General features: G+C 36.2%; 1 pseudogene; it reads left to right on the top strand.

The window, feature by feature from the left end:
* The first annotated feature begins 1,362 nt into the window (after nt 1–1,362).
* Nucleotides 1,363–25,997, top strand: LOC105057887 (uncharacterized; annotated as a pseudogene).
* The last annotated feature ends 853 nt before the right edge of the window (nt 25,998–26,850 follow it).

Here is a 26,850-nt window from a genome sequence, read left to right on the forward strand (position 1 = left end):
TTGTCCTAATAAATTTTATAGAAGTACTACATAATAGATATCTTGATCCATCAAGATTTTTGTCCGATCTTATTGTTTTAATGGTAATTTAATGAGTCTTCTCCTTTCTCTTGCAAAATACTCTGTCCTAATAATTTCTAAGATTTTAATATTTCCAACTTTATGCTATGTGGCTGAATGGGTCTGAAATGGATATTCTTGGCAATGTGTATTGGTCTGATATCATGTTTCTTGGTAATTTGAGTTTTTCCATCTTTTATCATTTCTCTTGTGAATGCTTGCTTTTCTGGCCTTCTAGAGTTAGAGAATGTGGTGGCCAAATAATTGTTTAACATTTTGGTAATTTGAAATGTAGCTTTTGATGGGTCTGGTTAAGAAATTCAAGAAGCTTGTTGGTTATGATGGGGATACAAGTTTATATAGTGATGTGCCTTAATATTACAAGGTGTCTTCAGAAAATATTCTAAAAATTAGATGGGTTTTATGAAGAATTCATGAACCTTATGAGTTGTAATAGGATTACAAGTATAAAGCTGTAACTTCATAATGAATAACGATTTTTTAAAATTTCATAAGGCAAATGTCGTTATAGGATGCAACTTTAGAGAGTTCTAAGTCATCATTGTAATGCAGTTTTAGCAAAATTATGAAAACTTTGATTGGTTTTGTTAAGTATAAAGCTTATGAATCATGATCGGGATAAAAGTTTAGTGGCAATCCTTACAATACAACTGAGTCTTTATCAAAATGTTTAGGAATTAGATTAATCTGTTTTAAGAAAATTCATGAAGCTTGTAAATTGTGGTATCTAGGGAGTGCGAGTATTACACAATCATGATGAATGCTTATTAAAATTGAACCTTTTCTTATTTGTTTTCATTTTTGATGTAAGGCATGTTGTTATTACTTTGCTGACATCCATTAATGCAGTTTTTTGTACTCTTCACTTAAGGAAATCTTATCTGCATTATTCTGTATAACTCAATGATAAATCACCGTTTTCTTTTAAGCGCTCATCATGTCATATAACCTTTTTGCCGTGGTGAAATTGTAGCATGCATATATGCTGCTGTCTCTTTTATGTATGACTTGCTGCTTTTATTATCACTTGTATTTAAATATCTTGGATGAAGCATTATTTTTTAAACAGGGAACACAAACCACACTGTTTCACCCTATTTTATACCAAACAAGATAAAGTAGGCTCGGCTTCTTCTTGTTTTAGGTATTTGTTAGGTTTCGTCAGGTAGATGCTGTCTAAGTTGAATATAGTATGCTTCTGCTGAATATCATCTAATTATTTAAAATCTGGCAAAAGTGCTTAGCTGAATGATGAGCCTACTTTGCCAAACCCCCAGTCCGATGCTGCTACAATCCATCCTCCGATCCACCGCCTTCGCCGTGGCTAAAACCCGAAGGCCTTTGTCCTTCCTGTCCTATCTCCTTGGCCACACTGCCGCGGCGGCGGCAGTGGCGATGTCGGTGGTCCTGTCCCGCTCCTACTCCAAGGCCAAGACCAAGACCACCACCACCACCAAGGGCAAGGTCCGAGTCGAGGGCCCCCATGGTGCGGACACCAGAGTCATCAAACATCGGCAACATGATTTAAATTCGATTTGGATCGAAGAAGCCTCATTAGATTGATTCTACTTCAGCTATTTATTTTCAGTCAATAAATTTTTAATGCATTTAGCTTTGGGTCCATAGGGCCATACTTGGATTTGTCCATGTCACCTTTGGAGCCACCACTCTCCACATGCCAAGAGAAGAAATATGCATGCTAGCGTGTGCCGTGCTTATGCCAAATTGTGTCAAGCATCAAGCACCCACATGGAGTTTCATTTCTTTCCTAGAATTTCTTAAGAGTTCTTGGCTACTTACTTATTTTGTTGAGGGTTGATTTTTTTTTTCATGGTAGATTATTTTATCACATATAATGCTTTACTTTTTTATGGAGGGCTGATTTCTTCTTTGTAAAAGATAAGAGATTCTTAAAGAAACAGGATCCTTAGAGTCCTATATAAATCCTTGTATCTTTCATGAAGAGAACAATGAATAATTTTACAAATTCCACAAATACTTGTGTTAATCGCTCCGAGAGGGAGAGGGTGTGAGACCCAAAATCGTCTCACAAGGAGAGGGTGTGAGGCTCACTTTCTATCCTACTCCTTCTACTTAAGATTCAGTGTTCCTGCGACTCTGATTCGACTCCACCATCTACCCACGCAAGCCTATTCTGCCAAGAAAAGATCTGTCTCCTCCAGAATTTTCATCTATCATGCTGAGAGGGAGTGATTTCTTATTCTACAGATCATATGCTGTCAAGGACCTTCGTTCCTTAATAGTTGATTTTTGATTTTTTTTTTTTAATCCGATGTTGGTAAAGACCTAGTTCTTTATCGATGGATCTGTTTGGTTAAAAGATTAAGAGCCCTAATCAGAGTAGTTTTTTAACTACTACGATTCGGATTCTTATCACTTTCTTAGATTTTTTCACGGGTTTAATGTTTTATTTTCTTTCGTTCCATTTATATTTCTTTTTGCCTTTACTCGTGAGCATGTTTAATTTCTGCTATCTATTTATGAAATTCTCTATTGCTAGTTGTTTACTGATCTCTCGAATGGCATTCGTCTGTATCATTTAGATTGATCTCGCTTTAGTCTTGTATCAATCAATCATACCTCCTGAACAGAGTATAGGCAACTATACTGTCTGTCCTGAGAATAATGAGCCCCTGACCGGACGTGATTTGTTGTTGATGAACAGAAGAGAGCTTGATCGTTAGGATTGATTTTTTTTTTCTCTCTCTTTTAGGATTGTCCCGCATCAATTTGGTATCAGAGCCGGTTGATTAGGATTTTAGTTTAAATTCAGCAATTTAAATTTTCGCAAGTTAAATTTTCGCACTCTAAATTTCTATTCAAGCATTTTAATTTTTATTACACTTTATTTCTGCATCCTAGAGTTGCATGACCACTAGATCAGATACCTGGTACCAACATCCTACTTCTCCACCCAACACCAATATGGATCTCAATATAGCAGCCATCATTAATGCTCTGACTGAAAAATTTGATGACATGAAAAATTTTATGAAAGCCATAGACGAGAGAATAGTGGTATTAGAAGAAGTTAGGCAGAAACAACCTGAACCTGAGTCTCCTCGACTACCTATAGGACAAAGAGGTAGGAATCTAGAACTTGATCAATCTATAGGGGCACGCCCGCACCATAACCAGTTCGATCAAGATGAGCATATTCTTAGGAATGTGAAAGTCGAAGCTTCAAGTTTTGATGGTTGTCTAGATCCGAGAGAGTACCTAGATTGGAAATCAGGTATGGATCACTATTTTGGATGGTACGAAATGTCTGAAGCAAAGAGAGTTAGGTTTGTTAGGATGAAATTGGTTAGGCAAGTCCGACTTTATTGGAAAAATGTTGAGCGTCTTCTCAATCAGAGAAGATAAGATCCGATAGAAACTTGGGATGAGATGAAAAAAATTCAGAGAGAAGTACCTCCCCATCTCTTATCAACAAAGACTTTTAGATCAATGGCAGAAGCTTACTCGAGGGAATAGATCAGTCATCGAGTATATCACGAGGTTTGATGAATACCTCATGAGATGTGGAGTAGCCGAAGATAGGGTTGTTATCTTATCTAAATTTAGAGCTGGATTACGAGAAGATATTCAGCGTGAGCTTTTTCTACGAGAGGTAATCACGTTGGAATAAGCTTATCAACTTGTCTTAGACTTTGAGAGATTTTCTAGATATTCGACTCTCCGTCGTTCTGAATCCAGTCGAGTAACCCCTTCTGGATCGAGACTTAATATTAATCAAACTCTTAGTAACGGACCTTCACTTACAAATCTTATTGGGAGAAAAGAAGATAAAAGAAAAAGAGCTATAGGAGAGTTATCAAAAGGAAGTAGTTTTCGATCCCATTGCTTCAAGTGCCATGGTTACGGTCATTTTGCTGCACAATGCCCCAACCGATCATTATTCATAGAAGAATTAGAAGGAGAAACTCTAGAAAATATTGAGGAGGAAGTTTATGAAGCTGATCCAGATTTAGCCGAGCAATTTGAGAGTACTGAGGATATTCTAGGTTATGCCGCATCCGAGTCAGACCTTAGGCTTGGAGTCGTTAGGTATGTCCTAGCATAAACTAAAGAAAGTGAAGATTGGCGTTGGACCTCTATTTTCCATACCTTCATAAAATTTGACGATAAAATTTGTAAGGTGATCATTGATAGCGGTAGTTGTATCAACGCTATCTCCACCAACACGGTTAAGCGATTAGGATTAACTCCTGTGGATCATCCCAGTCCATACCGTGTGTCTTGGATTGATTCCTCTTCTATTCCCATCAAATTTAGATGCTGTGTGCCCATCCAACTTCATTCCTACCAGGATTATGTGTGGTGCGATGTCTTACCCATGAAAGTCGAAAGTATCATATTAGGTCGGTCTTGGCTATTCGACAATGATGTTACGATTTATGGCCGAACCAACTCCTGTAGCTTTACTCATCAGGATAAGAAGATCATAATTAATCCTTTCCCACTTAAGGCTACTAATAGAAAGATAGGCGATGGATCAAAAGAAAATCTCAAGAGAAAAAGCCTCCATCTGATAGGTGCTACAGAATTAGAGACGACCATGAGTGAAGGATCACCAGTTTGGATGCTTGCTACTAGAAAAGTTCGTGAGGATTCTAAGGTGGATTATCCTAAGGAAGTAGCTAGCCTTCTTAGTGAGTTTCATGATGTCTTTTCTGAGGATCTTTCAGATTACTTACTGCCTATGAGAAACATTCAACATGCCATTGATTTAGTTTCTGGATCTACCCTACCCAATTTGCCCCACTATAGGTTGAACCCTAATGAGCATGCCAAGCTACAAAGATAAGTTGGAGAACTGATAAAAAAAAGATTTGTGAGGGAGAGTTTGAGTCCTTGCACAGTTCCTGCACTACTAACTCCAAAGAAGGATGGTACATAGAGGATGTGCATAGATAGTCGTGCCATTAACAAGATCACCATTAAGTACCATTTTTCCATCTTTAGATTAGATGACATGTTAGATATGATAGCCGGATCCACTATCTTTTCTAAGATTGATCTTAAGAGTGGTTACCATCAAGTAAGGATTAGATCAGGAGATGAGTGAAAAACTGCTTTCAAGATAAAAAATGGTTTATATGAGTGGATGGTGATGCCATTTGGATTATCTAATGCCCCTAGTACCTTCATGAGATTGATGACCCAAGTACTACGATCATTTATAGGAGTATTTGTAGTCGTATATTTTGATGATATTTTGATCTATAGTCGAACTAGGGAAGACCATCTAGATCATCTCCAAAGAGTGTGTCAAGTTCTTAAAACATAAAGCTTGTATGCTAATCCTAAGAAGTACGCTTTTATGACAGATCATATCATCTTTTTAAGTTTTGTTGTTACCCCCAATGGTGTATCTGCTAATCCTGAAAAGATTAGAGCAATAGTTGAGTGGCCGGTGCCCAAGAGTGTGCATGACGTGTGGAGTTTTTATGGATTAGTAACCTTTTATCGTAGGTTTATAAAAGGGTTTAGCACCATAGTCGCTCCCATCACTGACTGCATTAGAAAGAAAAAATTTGAATGGACTAGGACAGCCAATAGAGTCTTTCTAGACATTAAGGACAAGATGACCCATGCCCCAATCTTACGTCTTCCTGATTTTTTTAAGATTTTTGAAGTAGCGTGCGATGCGTCAGGAGTTGGGATTGGTGGTGTCCTTAGTCAAGAAGGTCATCCGGTAGCATACTTTAGCGAGAAACTTAACGATTCTAAACTCAAGTATTCTACCTACGATAAGGAGTTTTATGCGGTAATCCAAGCTTTAAGATATTAGAGGCATTATTTACTACCGTAAGAATTTGTGTTGTACTCTGATCATAAGGCCCTTAGATTCCTGAATTCCCAAAAGAAATTGAATCATAGACACGATAGGTGGGTCGAGTTTTTGCAAGCCTATATTTTTGTTTTGAAACACCATGCAGGTGTAGAGAATCGTGGTGCTGATATCCTGAGTCGTCGTCATACTTTGCTGTCCACCGTTAGTATAGAAGTTGTTGGTTTTGATAAGGTTAAAGAAAATTATGAGGAGTGTCCAGATTTTGGTGACATACTTACCGCTTTACGAAAGGGGTCATCTAGAGAATATAGTGAATATACCCTTCAAGATGGTTACCTATTTAGAGAAACTAGGCTGTGTATCCCCCGTATATTTTTAAAAGATTTTTTAGTTTGGGAATTACATGCTGAAGGATTAGCTGGACACTTTGGTAGGAATAAAACTATAAAGTTGGTAGAAGTCCAGTTCTTTTGGCCAAGCTTGAAAAGAGATATCGTCCGAATTGTTGCCCAATGTAGAACATGTGTCGTGACCAAGCAGAGAAAACAAAACACCGGCCTATATACACCCTTACCTATACCAGACTGTCCTTGGCAGGATGTTAGTATGGATTTTATTTTGGGATTACCTGGGACAGCTAGGAAGCATGATTCTATTCTAGTGGTTGTAGATAGATTTTAAAAAATGGCCCATTTCTTGTCCTGTTGCCAAACGTCTGATGCGTCGAAAGTTGCAAGGATATATTTTGATGAGATTGTTAGACTACATGGATTGCCTAAAACCATTGTTTCTGATAGGGATGTTAGATTTATGAGCTACTTTTGAAAAACCCTATGGCACCTTTTAGGCACAAAACTAAAGTTTTCTTCTGCCTATCATCCGCAAACAGACAGTCAGACCGAAGTGGTTAATAGGAGTCTTGGAAATCTTTTGCATTGCTTGATTAGAGAACATATGGATAACTGGGATCTTTTGTTGTCCCGAGCCGAATTTGCATATAATAGCTCTGTTAATAAGTCCATTGGCATGAGTCCTTTTGAAGTAATTTATGGATATCAACCTAGAAAACCAATAGATTTCATCCCACTACCCATGCATGCTAGGATTTTCGAATCTGCAGAGTCATTTGCACAGCATGTCAAGAGTCTGCATAAAGAGATCAGTAAAAAAATTAGTATGAGTAATAAAGTTTATAAACAGAATGCAAATTCTCATCGACGTGTCCAAGAGTTTGCAGAAGGAGACTATGTGATGGTTCGATTGAGGTCTGAACGGTTTCCACCCGGAACCATGAAGAAGTTACATGCCCGAAGAGCAGGTCCGTTTAAGATCATAAAGAAAATCAGATCAAATGCGTATGTTGTGGACCTACTTTTTGATTTTGGGATTAGCTCTACTTTTAACATTACAGAAATTGTCGCCTATAAAGAACCAACTCGGATACCTAGTGAGCCATTTGAGCCTGAACCAACCTTTGAGAGCGAGTCTGTCCCTGAGTGTCCACCAGCCAAAATGTCAGCAAAACATGATCAGATTGAGAGAATTTTGGATGAGCAGATCCTCTCCATCTGGAGTCGAGGCTATCAGCGGTATCTGATCAGATGGCGAGGTCGATCGGAGTCTGAAGATACCTGGATCACTCGAGAAGAGCTGCAATGCATTGATCCCGATCTACTTGAGCGTCACCAGAGCAGAATCGACCCACACTTGACAGGGTCGAGTTTTCCTCACCTCGGGAGAATTGATGCGGACACCAGAGCCATAAAAAATCGGCAACATGATTTAAATTCGATTTGGATCGAAGAAGTCTCATTAGATTGATTCTACTTTAGTTATTTATTTTCAGTCAATAAATTTTTAATGCATTTAGCTTTGGGTCCATAGGGCCATACTTGGATTTGTCCACGTCACCTTTGGAGCCACCACTCTCCACATGCCAAGAGAAGAAATATGCATGCCAGCGTGTGCCGTGCTCATGCCAAGTTGTGTCAAGCATCAAGCACCCACATGGAGTTTCATTTCTTTTCGAGAATTCCTTAAGAGTTCTTGGCTACTTACTTATTTTGTTGAGGGCTGATTTTTTTCCCATGGTAGATTATTTTATCACATATAATGCTTTACTTTTTTGTAGAGGGCTGATTTCTTCCTTGTAAAAGGTAAGAGATTCCTAAAGAAATAGGATCTTTAGAGTCCTATATAAATCCTTGTATCTTTCATGAAGAGGATAATGAATAATTTTATAAATTTCACAAATACTTGTGTTAATCGCTCCGAGAGGGAGAGGGTGTGAGACTCAAAATTGCCCCACAAGGGGAGGGTGTGAGGCCCACTTTCTATCCTACTCCTTCTACTTAAGATCCAGTGTTCCTGCGACTCTGATTCGACTCCACCATCTACCCACGCAAGCCTATTCTGCCAAGAGAAGATCTGTCTCCTTCAGAATTTTCATCTATCGTGCTGAGAGGGAGTGATTTCTTATTCTACAGATCATATGCTGTCAAGAACCTTCATTCCTTAACAGTTGATCTTTGATTTTTTTTTAATCCGATGTTGGTAAAGACCTAGTTCTTTATCGATGGATCTGTTTGGTTAAAAGATTAAGAGCCCTAATCAGAGTAGTTTCTTAACTACCACGATCTGGATTCTTATCACTTTCTTGGATTTTTCTCACGGGTTTAATGTTTTATTTTCTCTCGTTCCATTCATATTTTTTTTTGCATTTACTCGTGAGCATGTTTAATTTCTGCTATCTGTTTATGAAATTCTCTATTGCTAGTTGTTTACTGATCTCTCGAATGGCATTCGTCTGTATCATTTAGATTGATCTCGCTTTAGTCTCGCATCAAGCAATCACGCCTTTTGAGCAGAGTATAGGCAACTATACTGTCTGTCCTGGGAATAATGAGTCTCTGGCCGGACGTGATTTGTTGTTGATGAACAGAAGAGAGCTTGATCATTAGGATTGATTTTTTTTTTCTCTCTCTTTTAGGATTGTCCCGCATCACCCCACGGGGTCTTCGCGGATGATGCCGCCCGGCCTGATGAGGCCTCCATCGACGACGACCTGAACGTCAAGTTCGAGCTCCCCACTGATCCCCTCCCCGTCACCTACAACCCTGCCCTCAATGTTGGCCCCAGACGCCGCCCCCTCTTCTCCTTCACCAAGTCCTTCTCCTCCCTCACATGCAAGGATGCCTGCACCTACGTAGACTTCAGGTGCCCTTTCCCCAGCTCCCATTGCTTCTGAGGTCATAAAAGCTCGCATTTTCGCTATAGTGCTTTCATAAAGTTTAAGATTTTTACCCAAAATCGCCATCTAATTGGTTCCTCTTTCTTGCTAGCTTGGATGAGTGGAAAGCGATGGTGCCTGAGGGACTGCCACAGGGGATGGTAAAGGAGTTTGAGGAGACAAGGTGGTGTGCGGTGATGGTGAGGCGGAGCTTTCTGGACTTGGGCGATAACTTCCACCGGATTGTCGATTCGCCCATCTGGACAGGTGCTAAAAGTGAGCTCATTTTGGTTGCTCCTCTCTCTTCACTGTCTGTCTTCTTCTTGTACACATTGGAAGGGATGTCTAGTTTGCATGGAAAAACTTCTGATATTCATTGGGATTAACTTTTTTATCTACCCCACTTCATTTGGTTCAGTAAATAATCAGGTTAAGATAGTAATTAGGTAATTTTAAGGACTGCTCATGTGGCCCTTCCATTGATCTCGAGGATCAGTTCATTGTCATGTCCATGGCAAATAAATTTTTTTCTTCTCTCATTCTTCCATCCATCATTATTTGATGACTGATAGTCATGGGTTATCTAATTTCACTTTTCATATCCACATGTCTTTAATAGGTCTAAAAACTGAAACTAAGTTTATGGATGAACTTAAAATAATAGTGTTGACACCCTTATCCCTTGATTGACATTTGCTGATCAGTATTCATGTAACAGTGGAATCCTCTGTGTTTTTGATTTTTTTTTTCTTTAAAAATCATTTTGTGCTTATATAAAACCTGCAATAAGTGGAATTCAGAATACTAATAAGAATTCCTACCAAGTGTTTGTTTCCTTTAAACATAAATGATGCTTAGAAATGAACTTACTACCATTTTTTCTTTTCACCGCTATAGTTCAACAATGCCACATTTTCCTACACATGACTTAAGATTAGATCTGCACAGTAGGTGGCAAGACTATCATGTGTCCCTTTTTTTGTGCGAACCTTATTTTTTCATGAAACATCCTACTGCCAGTCTATTGCAACCTACAGTTCAATTTTTTTGGGATCATTATTAGTTCTATGAATCCAGTACAACACAAGAAAAGAAAAAGTACAAACAGCTTCCAAGCATTACAGTTCTATCAGACCAGTATGACAAGGAAAAAAATCATAAGAGGCACAATACTAACAACTTGTAGAACATTGTTTACGCTAACCTCTTTAATTAGTTCATTGGTACAAGTGATCCCCTGTTTGTGGTTTTGACAGAGAGGAGTTCTCTCAACTTCATCTTATTTGGTATATATCTCCAACTACCACAATCATGCATCATATCACTTCCTAACTTGTTTGTGTGCATTTGTCTTTTCTTCTAACATAAGTGGAGTTGCATAATGATAATGATGTGAGTGCAGAAATGTGAGTTGAAAGAGAAACTACTAGAATGATAATTGTACCTAAAGTAACCATAGGTCTCATCCTTTTCATGTGATATGTGCTTTTAATTCATTGTGTCATAGGTTTGTGATTTGATCCAAATTGGCAATTTAGTACACATCTTTTAATTATGTTAAGTATATGGCATTTAAGGGATATAAGAATCAAAGAACCAATACAGAACTAGTGTTTAGTGAAATGCAAAATTTTAAGTACTTTGAAGTGGGGCTATCTTGGTGTTTCCCTAGAACAGGACACCCTGATCTGACAGTTGGGGTGGTCAGATGTCGCATCATCCCACCAGTATTTGAAACCTTGGTGGAATACAAGATTTTCACCCATTATCTCTCTTTAGGTATTTTTGATTTTTTAATTGCTAAAGTGTTATTTCATTATCCTTAGCATCTCTTACATATGAAATAGGTCTAGGTGCTTGAGTTGTTTTACAGATTTTACATTGTGATTTGGCATCATTGAGGGCATGTTTGGCTGGGAGGAGTTGGACTCTGAAATAGGGATAATAGGAATGAGTAACTCCCATTTGAGCCATTTGGTTGGAGGAAATCCTATTCCTATTTTGATTTCAAGAGAGAATAAGAATATCCCAATCCTCCAAAATCCAGTCCATGCTCTCTCTTAGAATTCAAATTCAATTATAATTCCAGTTTCGATTTCGGTCATGAACCAAACATGTCAGGGGATATGGCCTTCTGATTCCATTCCAATTCTGATTCTGATTCAGGTGACGAACCAAACATGCCCTAGTGTATTTTGTACCTTAGCTAACGACTAATGCATTTAACTTGAAAACCACCTCAAATTTTATTGCATGTTGTCACCTACTACCATGAGCTTTCTTATGGTTATAAACACAATGTCATCCATGAACTATAAGATCTTTTTTCTTGAATTCCATGACCACATTATATCTATTACTTGCTAGATGTTGCTTGTTTTAGTGTGACAATCTATGACTTTATCATAATCATCATACATGAAAATTTCACTTAAGATGGCAGGTTATATTTGCAATATTTCCTCTGGGAGTTGTTTAGTCTAATCAATATAATTCTGTGTCAGAATAGATGTTGACCTAATTGTTACATTTTTATGTACCTCTGATTGCATGGTATTAATGACATAACACACTATTGATGAACTGTATCCTGGAAAGGCATGCATTAGCACAAATAGTCTTCATGAACAAAGAGTAGCGTTGATCTACACAGGCATGTTCGGAGGTTTACAAGCAACATAAATGGAGAATCCTCTTGATATGCAGGCCTTTCTTGTATTTATGCAGTGTAGTTATTTTTACAGTTCAGGTGGCTTGATTGACTACTTTCACCTACAGACACATGTTTACAAGGCACACCACTTGAACAGAATACTTACTGTAAAAATTCTTAACAACAAAATATAATAATTTTTCTCATAATAACATGGCAAGTCTCCGAGCAAGTTAAATTATTGCTTAGTTGTCCAAGCTTTTACCTGCTTGGCCAAATAAAATTAATCCTACTTGTGATTAAATATAATTTTTTGAAAAAAATTGTCATGTTGACACCATTTATCATTCTGTGGCATCTTGTTCTCTTTGGCTAAGAATGTGATTGCAAGAGTCTTGGCACAACCCGTTTGTCAGTGTGATAGGATCAGCACTGCTCTTCCCTATACTCTTTGGCCACAGATAAAGAAAGAGTGGAACAAAGATATTAAGGAATCCAGGCTTTTGAGGACAGAGTACGAGTTTAATTATGGCATCTCTCTGTACCTTTTCCTTTTCTTTCTTTCTTTCTTTTGATGATTTATTTTGTTTTGGATCCATGTAATAGGCCTTTTTTCCACTTGATCATGCCACTGGTTGGTTCATCACTATTTCAACTTATTCTTGGACTTATTGCATTCTCTTTGTATTATAGTTCTTTAGAAGGAAAGGCTGATGAAGGGTCTTTGTTTCTGTTGACAATTCATTTTACTTAGTGACACAGTTTGCTCTTATGTTCCTTGGTGGTGAAGTTTCTTAGTCCTTTTTTGTGAGAAATGCATTTTTTTTTCCATTCCTTTTATTATTTTTTGTGGTGAATAAATTTCACATATCCTATCAGTATCATGGCTGTTGAGCTTCTTTGTGAACTACCCATTCTATGCTAAATTTAGTAGTATCGTTCAGCCGGAACCACTAACTATTGGATGATAATTATCATATGGAACTGCACACTGTTCTAGATTTTTGTTGCATGTGATATGTGTTAGTGCTGGTGCCCTGTGGCAAGCTGACACAATGAGCAATATGTTTGTTATCATGCACTCATGCTAAGCTGTTGCAATGTTTCCTTATTCTGCAGATTCAAAAAGGCAAATTGTCTTGGATGGTCCCGTTAGCTGTGGAAAAACCATTACACTTGCTATGCTTGTTCATTGGGCTCGTAGTGAAGGGTGGCTAGTCTTTTATGTTCCAAAAGGTAGGGAGTGGACCCATGGAGGATTCTTTTATAGAGCCCCATATTCTGACCTTTGGGATACTCCTGTCCAGGCTGCTAAAATCCTTCAGGTACATAACCTCTATTGAAATGTGACATAATAATAGGCAGTAATGAGTTCTGAATCTGCTCGAGAATACTATTTATTCAAATACAAAAATTCTCAAATTTTTATCACTTTGCTTAATACTTAGGTGTACATTAAATGATGCTGTTTATGGAATTTATATCAATCAATCCATGGAGGAAATCTATGTTGTTCTTAAAATTGTTAGGTATCAGTACTTGTTTGGCATAGGTATTTGCTACTGGTATTTTTTTTTATTGGAAAGGATGCTGTAGCCTGATCCATTTCTGACATTTTGTTGAGAAGTGGTTGACCCTAACTTTATGCCTTCTAGATTAAGAAATTAGAATAAGGGATATTTTATGTTTGTTTTGGTTCTCTTACTTTTAGTCATCATAATGTAAGCCTTTTCCCATTAAAATGGAATTGGATATGCAACATGACATGAATTTAAGTTAGAAAGTCTCCACTAAATATTCAAGCAGATCCTTCTGCGTTAGATTAAGTAACTCATTCCTCTATGGATTCGTGCTAGGGAAAACTCTAAGCAAGTGAGATGCTTGCCACTAAACCTGGTAAGCCACTTTGTGGTTAAAGAGACCTGCCTAGTTGGAGTACTATCATAAATTCTGATGTGCAAAATAAAGTCGAGGAGGGAATGCCTTTAAGAACTTGGCTAAGGCCTCATTGTTCTGTATGCAGTTGAATATGGCATCAGTTTTTTTTTATTTTGGGTTTGGGGGGTGGTGCGGGGCAAGTGTATGACAGTGGAAACTCTTAAGTAACACATATGAGTGACCTGTCTGGCAAATACCAATGTCATTACATACAGTGAAAGGTACACCATAGTGGATCAATTGCATTGTAAGAACATTTGTTGTAAGCCGGTGTCATCTTCATTTCTGTTTCTCTAACATTCATTTTCTTTCTGCCTTATTTTCCAAATAAATCTTTCAACTGTGTGTGCTGAAAGCTGAACAGGTAAAAGAAGACAAGAAAGGGGAGATGTAAGAAGACAAGATTTATATTGATGCTATACTTTATATGCTGCTTCAAATGACAACATATTCTTCTATCTTAAATGCAACTGTGCAAGAGAAGGCTTAAGATACATTTAAGTATGTTGGGGAAGTTGATGGGATCCATTATTTAATAGAAGCCACTATTCTTGTATTTGAATTTCTGAGAAATTGTAAATTCCAATCTATGTTAGATCTCTTTATGCCATTTTGTTATAAAGAATAGGGTTGTCCTGATGAAAAGGAACTGAGAGTGAAACGATGTCCTTGTTTATTCAACAGATCTTTTTTAGTGATTACCATGGATAGAAATTGCACATTGTAAAATTTACATTTTCAATTTGCATGGTTTCTTGAAACTATCTGATAACCCTTTTTCTTTTGAGTCCTTAATTTCAATGACTTCTATGGTCATTCCAGGATTTTCTGAAATTCAATGAGTCTTTCTTACAAAGATTACCTTGTCAAATTTTTGATCCCATTCCCTTGGGAGAAGGTGCTGGTGCTGGAATGATGAAAGGTGTTGATTCCATGGCAATGCCTGAAGGTTCTACATTATATGATCTAATTCACTCTGGAATTACTTACACACATGCAGCAGTCGGGGTTGTAGTTCGTTTGAGGAAAGAATTATCACTGGTGAAAGATATACCTGTGCTGTTTGCAATTGATCAAGTATGATTGTAGTTGCCTCCAATCAAATCTGATTTGCCATTTATGAACCCATTCTAGTTGCAAAAATAGCTATATGTTTCAATTCTAACATTATACATATTCTTTTCCTTTTTGTCTTTCCAGTATAACAACTGGTTTACATTCAGTGAATATAAGGAACCCATAACTGTACGTTCTTGCCGGCCAATTCATGCAAGGGAACTTTCAATGGTTAGTATCATTTTGTTTATTTCTATAAGTTTTGGTTTGCAGTTGGGTATCGTCATCTGGTATTCTTTAGTGCTGCAGAGTAATTGAGGATCATGTGATTTCTGAAAGCTTTAAACGACACTCTGCAGAAGTAATTAAGGATCACATCTTCCTTATATGCCGCTGGTCCTATGTCATCTCTAGCTGACAGTGGAATAGTTTGTTAAGGAAACTTGGCCTAGAATGTCATGCATGATACTTCTTGTTATCTTTGTTTTTGTATGCTGCTTCCCTTGTATATGTTTGCTTTGGAGAAGGGATAATTACTATATATTACAAAGTTTGGTGAAACACGTGTATAAGCCATAGGCAGTAAGCATCTACACCATATAGCTGGGAAGAGCATTTTGAGTTGATACTTGACCATTTCGGTTATGAGCCATGTCTCCTAGAATACTTGTTAAGAGTAGTAGAAAATGTAAGAAATTTGCCTTTGTAGCACTCTACCTGAGTTTTCAACTTATAACCATCATTTTTTAAGTTCCCCTCAATTCATCCAGTTGATCATTTGACAATTAAACTGGAGGTGGAAAAGATGGAAGGCAATGCATGCAACAATTGTCATAGGAGAGTTGAAAGGGCGATTCCACACAACAAGCCACAAATCTTGCTTATTATAAATTTATGCATCAGTATGTACAAGTAGAATATGTACGTATTCTATGTGCTCTTTAACACTAGTGTCTTCAGATGCCCTTCCCAAACTCAAAGCAGATGATGGGTCTCATAGCATTAAGATTAGTGAGGTTTAATATGGATTTTACAAGCTAATTTGAGAATTATATTATTTTAATTAAAGGTCAGAGTACTAGGAAGCATTTACATAAGTACTTCAAAATAATTGAAGTAATAATATTGGCTTTACTAGTGTCTTTTGTATATCGACAAAAATGTTAATGGTGGAATCATAGAAACCTTAGCATAAAAGATTCAGAAACACGGAAACATTTACTTGAGTTCAGTCAAGTCTCTGATTAGTATTGACAATATTTGCTGGCTTATAAGATGTTTCATTTTAAAGGAGGTTGATTGGTAAAATGGAATGAATTCCTGCATATGTTACACACACATGCACATGTGTGCACATGAATACATATATATGTGCATTTGAGTATGTATATAATTACATTGAAGCACATACATGAATATCTTTATAAATAGGTTTTCATGTCTGAATACATCAATCATTATTATTAGGTCATCAATCATGCCCATGGCAGCTGAAAACTTCAACTCTTGGTAGCACACCAACTAATGATTATTGCCTGCCTATAACAAGTTCAAGCAAATTATGTGATACATTAGTCCGTTTGCATGCCACACAAAATACTAGTTTTAGGTGATAATTGGTTTAGCGGGACAAATAATGTTAAGATGATTTAATAAGCTAGTCCATTGATTGCATAGTGAACAACAGTTGTGCTTTGGAGGCTGTTGAGTTACCTTCTACTTATATTGGTACACTCAAACAGTGGATGATGTTTGACCCATGGTTCATCATTCTTCTAGTGGTTTACTTTTAATAAGTTTACTCAACCATTATATAAGTAAACCTTTTCTTCCTGTTTATAGGTGAATTGCTTACAGATCTATGATGCATGATGATATGATGGTTGGAGCATTCTCTCATTCAACAGCTGTGGGCAAACTACGTCAAGAACTACCAGATGTTCCATTAGATGCTCGTGTCATGCTCCCTCGTTGTACCTTGGATGAGGCTGCCACTGTTTGTCATTACTATCTTAGGTATGTTGATAAATGTAGAATGGTGCCAACACCTTCAAGTAATACATTTTTTTCTTTATTTTTTTTTTATTTTAGTTGCAGACCATTCAACAGTCATACAAGGATAGCTTGTTGACAGGTAGAATTTAATTACCTTCTTGAATCTTTGCAGTTGAAGAATTTAATTTAGTTTGTTGACAAAAATTTAAGTGTGAAAGAACTTTGTTTGAATATTGCCATCAGATTGGTTTCATGATTTAATTTACTGCAACTTTTCATGGTAACTGATCTGGGAAAAATATTTAAACTCAGAAAATCATAAATGGCTTACATGCAAGTAAGGTCTTAGAAGCATGAGAAATAATTTATTTTCCATATACCTTATTATCATGATTGTTACCAACCATAGTCAACAAGCTTGATCTAGTATTTCTGGGGATTGTCAAAATTTTATCTTCTAGCCCTTTGACATAAGGCTGAGGTTAACTCATTATACAAGGGCCACCTCTCTCTCTCTCTGGCTCTGGCTCTCTTTCTCTCTCTTGTGCATGCATGTACCATCTGAACAAGTCTTCTCTATTCGTTTTCAACTATTGCGATAACAAGTCTTATCTATTCGTTTTCAACTATTGCAATCATGCACTGACTGTAGCATGCTCATAACCCAACCTTCTTATGTTCACCATGCATTCACTTGTTCTTACCACACTCATCTTATTTAATTGGATGATCTTTATTACCCTAGTATTTGTACTACATAACTTTATGACATACTACTTGTCACGCCCCAAATCCGGGACATAACACGGCCATGCCGAGGGATGGAGCCCACGATAATACGAAGCCAATCCATCATAATCATCTAAAATCCGTCAAATAAAAAGATTCAATTCTATTATTCATCAAATAATCGAATCAATATTGGTTTAGAGCGTCTAAATCCAAAAGCAAGTACTAACCCGAATCTCAACATTCATAAATAACTACAAATCCATGATTATAAAATAAATTAAACTTCTGCTGCCAAATTTTCAAGCTTGCTATGCCGATCTTCAAGCTTGGATTCCTTTTGCCGATCCTAATCTTATTTCTCTGTTCAAATAAAAAGAAAATAAAAAAAATATGAGCTACACTAGCCTAGTAAGTAGAACTTGCACTTCCTTATCGGATCAAACATAAGTTTTTCATGATAATGCAATATTTAGAAAATAATAGGTAATACAAAATAAAGTATTTTATAGAGCATATAACAAAACAAGTTATAAACTCATCACGCATGCATAAATCATGTATATTTCACAATCATGAATCGTAAATCATTTTCATCATGTATTCATGTCATGTTTCAAAACATTGCTCACAGATATTCGTGCTAAGGTCACTATTATACCCGTGACAGGGCCATGTTTCTTAATCGACAGAGTTCTTAATTCATGTGCCAACTTTATACCCGCTGGCAGGGCCATGTTTCGTGTGGATGCTAGCTCCGGATGTCGACCTTCTCGAAGGGATTCATTCATAGCCATTTGAGAGCCTTTGAAATCATTATATCTTTTTCTTAAAGCATACATATACATAGATGGAAAAACAATGAAATTCATGCTTCATAATCATGCTATTTTCATAAGACATATTCATGAAATCAATGCTCATAATAAAACATGCTTTTTCATATCACATATGCCGATCCTTATTTTATGAAAAATTATGATTTCATCAATAGTAATTCTTTGTATAAAAACATGATCATTTAAAAATAAATAAGGAGCATAAGATCTACTTACCTCGTTCATCTTAGATCTTCAGACTTTGTTAGAAGAATCAGCTAATCCTATTTAAAATATCAAATCATCATCAATTTTTATTCTATAAATATAATAAGATTAAATCATAAGAAAAGAGGACTGTTGACCGGATGTGTCGGACCATCCAGATATCAGGGCAATTCAGGATCTCTGATCTGAAGGTCAGATTTAAGTGACTTGATCAAGAAATCGTGAAGCACAGATCGAATTAAGGTCAAGATCAATCAATAAGGTTTTTTAATAATGAATTTGAAAAATCCTTGATATGATCAAATGAGGTTGACATACAACACGGATATCAAAGCAACTTTGGATCATCTTGTTAAAGTCAATATGAGCCCCTAAAAGATGAAGGCATGACTCAGTACAAGATTCATAATCCTTCTTAAAGAGAAAAAGTCAATCATGAGAGAGAAAGTAGAGAGAGAAAGTAAGAGAGAATCTTCGTATCCTTTAAAAGTGGCAATCATGATTGAGATCATCAGAAGTCATATCAGGGTGACTTAATATGGATTAACCATGATTGATATTATCAATTTCGAAAAAAGATCAGATCGGGATCCGATCTACTGCACGAATTTCGGAGCAGTCCCAGATCATCATATTTTCATCTCAAGTTTATCCTAGGATCTGTGATGCAATCAGAGAGAGAGAATGATCCTAGAGAGACAAAATTCATAAAAAGAGATAAAAGGGTCTAGAGAGAGAAAATAGGGAGAAAATATAGAGAGAGAAAATGGAGAGAGAATGTAGAGAGAGAAAGTCCAATTCTAGAGAGAGAAAGACTTAAGAGAGAGATGAGAGAAACTTTCTCTCACATGTATTTATTATTATTATTATTATTATATATATATATTTCTTTTCTTTTTCTTTTTCTTTTTCTTTTTTTTTTCTTTTCTTTTTAGAGAGAGAAAATAGAGAGAGAAAGAGAGAGAAGAGAGAGAAAAAGGGAGAAAGAGGGGAGAGAGAAAATTTTTTCTCTTATTTTATTATTTTTTTTTATTTTTTTATTTTTCTATTTTGCATTTTCTTTTCTTTTTCTTTTTCCTTTTTCTTTTCTTTTTCCTTTTTCTTTTCTTTTTCTTTTTCCTTCTTCCCGCGGCCTTTTTGGGCCGAAACAGGGGACCTAGAGGTCCCTTTGCCTTGACCGGCCGATCACGGCCATTCTCCGCCCGGTGGTGGCCGGCGGTAAGGGGCGACCTTCCCCCGAGTTCGGAGGGGCCAGAGCCGGCGGTCGGTGGTGACCGTCGGTGCCGAAAAATCAGGGAAAAGAAGAGGCCGAACGGGGGTTTTCTTTTCCGATAAATTCCGACGATGCCTGTCGCCGGCAATCGTGCCCACAAGCACAAAAAAGAAGGGAGAGAAGAGAGGAAGAGGAAGGAGGCCTTACCACAGCCTCCGATGACCCCCACCGGCGTGAAATAGCGGGGAGCACAGGTCGAGGGGCTGCGGCTTCAATCGGAAAAATCGGAGAAAAACTCCGGCGATCGTCGGTGGCTGATGGATCTACTCTTAGAGGAGAGGAGGGGGGTTCTTATAGAGCTTGGCCCTAGGACTCCAATTCCTGATCGAAACCGGAGAAGAGGAAGATCCGATCGGGAGTCTTCCTCCCTGTTTTTTTTTTTTTTTTTTTTAATGGGCTTAGTGGGTTTTTGGCCCATTGGATCGGGTTATCACATTCTACCCCCCTTAAAAAAATTTCGTCCTCAAAATTTAACATACCTTCATTTTCAAATAAGTGTGGATATCTCGTCTTCATATCATCTTCAAGCTCCCATGTGGCCTCTCTCTCTTTATGATTACTCTAATAAATCTTTACATACGGAATGATACGTCGTCTTAGAACTTGCTCTTTTCGATCAATAATTCGAAAAGAAAATTCTTCATAGGTTAGATCTTCATGAACTTGCAATGGTTCATACTTTATCACACTATTTGGATCAGGTACAAACTTTCTCAATAGTGAAACGTGAAAGACATTGTGCACTTTAGATAATTCTGGTGGTAAAGCTAGTTCATAAGCAACATCTCCTACTCGGCTCAAAATTTCAAAAGGTCTAATATATCGCGGACTCAGCTTGCCATGTCTCCCAAATCTCATGACACTTTTTGTAGGTGATACTTTTAGAAAAATATGATCATCGAAGTGAAATTTCAATTCTCTTCTTTTTCTATCTGTCCAACTCTTCTGTCTATCCTGTGCTGCTTCAAGTCTTTCCTTGATCAGATAGATTTTCTCTCTATCATCCATTTATTATCAGAAAAATCCTTCTTTATTTACAACTAACGTATTTCATAATATCTTTTGATTTAAAGGATTAATATTTCTAATCAATTCAAACCATCACGCTTTTGTTGCGCACTCTGATCTCAACTTACCAAATTATCTAAGTTTATCAAAAATAAAAATATCTTTGTATATTAAGTCAACCAAAGATAGATTCAACTTTCAGATTTCATATACAATTTAGGATAAAATTTAAAATTTCCTTGTCATTACTATCTCTTAGGTATAACACATCAAAATTAAATTTTCATCCACCTTCTATGTTTGAACTTATTACATAAGGTTCACCACTCCTCAAGAATCCAATATGTCTAGAATTAATTTGAGTTAACCTTTGATTTACCTTACAATCATTTAGACAACTTCCAAACTAACCTTTTTTTGCAAAGAAATTAACTTCAAAATCAGCAAAATTATCATGTCCTTTATCCGTATAGGTTTAGCATTCCAATGTCATCAAATATACCTAACATAATATATCAATACCTCCCACTTCATTCTAGGGTCAACACTTCTCGTACTCAGGTCAACCTTGCTAATTGAAATCTAAGATATAACTCGTCAATTCTATTATAGACATCATATGCCACTTATGCATAAATTTCATCATAATACCTATTGATTCGAAATCAAATTATTGAATCCTTTCTTTTATATCTATCATGTTCCTCATAATCTTAGCCTCAAGTTCAAATATCACTAAAGTCACAATCCCGAATAATGATAACCTTAAGTTCAAATACCACTTAAGTCATATTCTCTAGTGATCATAATCTAAACTTTATATCATTCTATCATGTCCTTAATGATCATAATCTTAAGCTCTGATATTATCCATTATACTCCACTCGGTCACATCCTATTGATCATTCATAAAGTTTTGATATCACTTTATAATCTCAATGATCTTAAACCTAAGCTCTGATATTATTCTTTCATATCCTAATCATTTATATCATTTATATCATAATCCCCAATGATTATAACCTAAGCTCTGATACCATAAAATGTCACGCCCCAAATCCGGGACATAACACGGCCATGCTACCGAGGGATGGAGCCCACGATAACACGAAGTCAATCCATCATAATCATCTAAAATCCGTTAAATAAAAAGATTTAATTCTATTATTCATCAAATAATCGAACCAATATTGGTTTAGAGCATCTAAATCCAAAAGCAAGTACTAACCCGAATCTCAACATTCATAAATAACTACAAATCCATGATTATAAAATAAATTAAACTTCTGCTGCCAAATTTTCAAACTTGCTATGCCGATCTTCAAGTTTGGATTTCTTTTGCCGATCCTAACTTTATTTCTCTGTTCAAATAAAAAGAAAATAAAAAGAATATGAGCTACACTAGCCCAGTAAGTAGAACTTGCACTTCCTTATCGGATCAAACATAAGTTTTTCATGATAATGCAATATTTAGAAAATAACAGGTAATACAAAATAAAGTATTTTATAGAGCATATAACAAAACAAGTTATAAACTCATCATGCATGCATAAATCATGTATATTTCACAATCATGAATCGTAAATCATTTTCATCATGTATTCATGTCATGTTTCAAAATATTGCTCACAGATATTCGTGCTAAGATCACTATTATACCCGTGACAGGACCATGTTTCTTAATCGACAGAGTTCTTAATTCATGTGCCAACTTTATACCCACTGGCAGGGCCATGTTTCGTGTGGATGCTAGCTCCGGATGTCGACCTTCCCGAAGGGATTCATTCATAGCCATCTGAGAGCCTTTGAAATCATTATATCTTTTTCTTAAAGCATACATATACATAGATGGAAAAACAATGAAATTCATGCTTCATAATCATGCTATTTTCATAAGACATATTCATGAAATCAATGCTCATAATAAAACATGCTTTTTCATATCACATATGCCGATCCTTATTTTATGAAAATTTATGATTTCATCAATAGCAATTCTTTGTATAAAAATATGATCATTTAAAAATAAATAAGGAGCATAAGATCTACTTACCTCATTCATCTTAGATCTTCAGACTTTGTCAGAAGAATCAGCTAATCTTATTTAAAATATCAAATCATCATCAATTTCTATTCCATGAATATAATAAGATTAAATCATAAGAAAAGAGGACTGTTGACCGGATGTGTCGGACCATCTAGATATCAGGGCAATTCAAGATCTCTGATCTGAGGGTCAGATTTAAGTGACTTGATCAAGAAATCGTGAAGCACAGATCGAATTAAGGTCAAGATCAATCGATAGGGTTCTTTAATAATGAATTTGAAAAATCCTTGATATGATCAAATGAGGTTGACATACAACACGGATATCAAAGCAACTTTGGATCATCTTGTTAAAGTCAATATGAGCCCCTAAAAGATGAAGGCATGACTCAGTACAAGATTCATAGTCCTTAAAGAGAAAAAGTCAATCATGAGAGAGAAAGTAGAGAGAGAAAGTAAGAGAGAATCTTCGTATCCTTCAAAAGTGGCAATCATGATTGAGATCATCAGAGGTCATATCAGGGTGACTTAATATGGATTAACCATGATTGATATTATCAATTTCGAAAAAGGATAGGATCGGGATCTGATTTACTGCACGAATTTCGGAGCAGTCCCAGATCATCATATTTTCATCTCAAGTTTATCCTAGGGTCTGTGATGCAATCAGAGAGAGAGAATGACCCTAGAGAGATAAAATCCATAAAAAGAGATAAAAGGGTCTAGAGAGAAAATAGGGAGAAAATCTAGAGAGAGAAAATTGAGAGAGAATGTAGAGAAAGTCTAATTCTAGAGAGAGAAAGACTTAAGAAAGAGATGAGAGAAACTTTCTCTCACATGTATTTATTATTATTATTATTATTATATATATATATATTTCTTTTCTTTTTCTTTTTCTTTTTCTTTTTCTTTTCTTTTTAGAGAGAAAATAGAGAGAGAAAGAGAGAGAAGAGAGAGAAAGAGGGAGAAAGAGGGGAGAGAGAAAATTTTTTCTCTTATTTTATTATTATTATTTTTTCTATTTTTCTATTTTGCATTTTCTTTTCTTTTCTTTTTCTTTTTCCTTCTTCCCGCGGCCTTCTTGGGCCGAAACAGGGGACCTAGAGGTTCCCGTGCCTTGACCGGCCGATCACAGCCATTCCCCGCCCGGCGATGGCCGGTGGTAAGGGGCGACCTTCCCCCGAGTTCGGAGGGGCCAGAGCCGGCGGTCGGTGGTGACCGTCGGTGCCGAAAATCAGGGAAAAGAAGAGGCCGAACAGTGGTTTTCTTTTCCGACAAAATCCGACGACGCCTGTCGCCGGCAATCGTGCCCACAGGCACGGAAAAGAAGGGAGAGAAGAGAGGAAGAGGAAGGAGGCCTTACCACAGTCTCCGATGACCCCCACCGGCGTGAAATCGCGGCGAGCACAGGTCGAGGGGCCGCGGCTTCAATCGGGAAAATCGGAGAAAAACTCCGGCGATCGTCGGTGGCTGATGGATCTACTCTTAGAGGAGAGGAGGGGGGTTCTTACAGAGCTTGGCCCTGGGACTCCGATTCCTGATCGGAACCGGGGAAGAGGAAGACTCCGATCGGGAGTCTTCCTCCCTGTTTTTTTTTTTTTTTTTTTGTTTAATGGGCTTAGTGGATTTTTGGCCCATCGGGCCGGGTTATCACACTACTGTCTGAATTTTTTTGAGTCTCTAATGTGTGTGCTACTTACATAATTTTCAAAATGCATATCTTCACATCTGTAATGCAATAGGATTTATCTTTCCTGATTTCTCCATTCTTTTGTTTGATTGATCCAATAAAATAAAAATGAGTTCAGTGAAAGAATTTTTTGCCATCAATTTGAGGTACGGTCTCATTTTTTCATATCTGTTTTAATGAAGCTGCACCCAATGTATTTTGTTTCATTTATGTTGATCTTTAGGTCCTTATCTTCCTAGATTTTTTGTGTTCCCTTAATAACAATGGAAAGCAAATGATGATTACCCAAAAAGGTAAAAAAAATAAATTAGCCAAGCAACCTCCATACATTTATGCTTTGGTGATGGCATCAGCTTACTTACTCTGTGACATTAAAGTTTTGTGGAAAATGCAGAAAAATTCAATTTAAAATAGTGATGTTGGTTAATTGGAAATGAATAACATTGGCACATTTCTGCAGTGATAAATGGCATTGCACAATGATGCTCCTTTTTAATCTTCCACAAAGTCTGGTCATTAATAGTGTTTGGTTTCATGACATTGCAAACCATTCCTGGGAACTAGTGCTTATGCTGTGTAAAATTTCCAGTTCTCGAGTCATACAAATTTTTGTATCACCTTTCCTTCCATGAAAATGTCTCTTTGAATAGCGCATTCTTTTCAGGCAAAGGCTTATACGACGTGAAACATTATCTGAGGAAAAGTGGAAAAAGATTTACTATTTGTCCAATGGAAATGGTTCAGAGATGAGATGGTTGGCTCGTTTTATATAACAAAGGTGGAGGAAACCTACAGTGGTGAGAAGCAACCATGCATGTACTGCTGAATATGTGCATGCATATGACTGTTTATGCATGTGCGTGCATGTGCACATATATATAGGCCTATGCATGTGTAATAATATCTGAATATGTTTCCAGTAAGCTATAGCTTTTATAGACCATTTTCTGTCATTTATGAGTTCTATCACATGCCGAATGTAGATCCTCCCATCAGCTCTGCCACTAAAGTTCTTAGCCGCCTCTACAAATCTACGGGTACAACCCGGCCAAGAAGTCATATTCTTGAGAGCCTTCTGATTTGGGTAGCCAGCTGGTCATTTCATGTCTTGTCATGTCTCTGTCTCGTGCTTGTTCTATATTTGGCTGTGTCTTCTCGTTTAACTTGTTTTTTTGATTATTTGAACAGACCAAGGCTCAAGTTTCTTTCTTTTGGAATAGCGAAATTTCATGTACCCATACGAAGGCTTACAGCTTTCTTTTCTTTCTTTCCAAAGGTTGCTTAGAGTACATGTAAGACTATTGAAATAATGACTTGTGATTTTAAGTCCAAGCAGATGGTTATAATTTGAAGATATAGGGAAGTGTACCACTGAACCATTGAAGAGCATGCAAGTTTGCAATTGAAATTTACAGGCAAGTTGTGTACTTGCTGTCAATTTTTTTTTAGTAATTTTTAGAGTTGTCTTTTAATATTAGAGAACAATGCTTTTCTCGGAAAAAGATCTCAGGAACAATGATTTTTTTTTTGGTTACAAAGGACAACTGGTGCTCGGTTTGAGTTATGCGGGACTTCAACATTGTCCTAGTATAACAGTGATTTTATGAATCGTCTGATCCAGTTTTGCACAAAGTTTATTACCTTTTCAAAAATTTATTTGCCCCCGCTCCCTGACCTATTATAGGCCTAAGGTTGCATTTGGTGAGACAATCTTGGATAGATTATCTTTAAGATAAATTGTGTGATATTAATTATCAGTAATATTAATTAATTACTGTGTTCAGCAGTAAAATAATTAGAAATCTTGTTTGGCATATTTAGTATGACAATATAAAATTAAATTTTTAAAATATTTTTTTAATCTTATAATAATAATAATAATAATAATAATAATAAAATTATATTATTATATATAATGATATTTATATAATTATTATAATATTATATAATATATTATATTTTAATAATATAATAATATAATATATTATACTATATTATTATATATAATAATATTATATTATATATTATGTTATATTAACAAAAGATATTATTATAATATATTGTAATAGAAATATAATAATATATATCAATATAATATAATATAATTAATATATTGTTATACAGAATAATATTTATATAATATATATTACAATATGTTAATATAATATATAATATTATATGATAATATAATAATAGATTATTATAATATAATATAATATATTATATTATTTTAATAGTATAATAATACAATGTATTATACTATATTATTAAAAATAATAATATTA

This window comes from Elaeis guineensis, chromosome 14, assembly GCF_000442705.2.
Source record: "Elaeis guineensis isolate ETL-2024a chromosome 14, EG11, whole genome shotgun sequence".
NCBI classification, from domain to species: Eukaryota; Viridiplantae; Streptophyta; class Magnoliopsida; order Arecales; family Arecaceae; genus Elaeis; species Elaeis guineensis.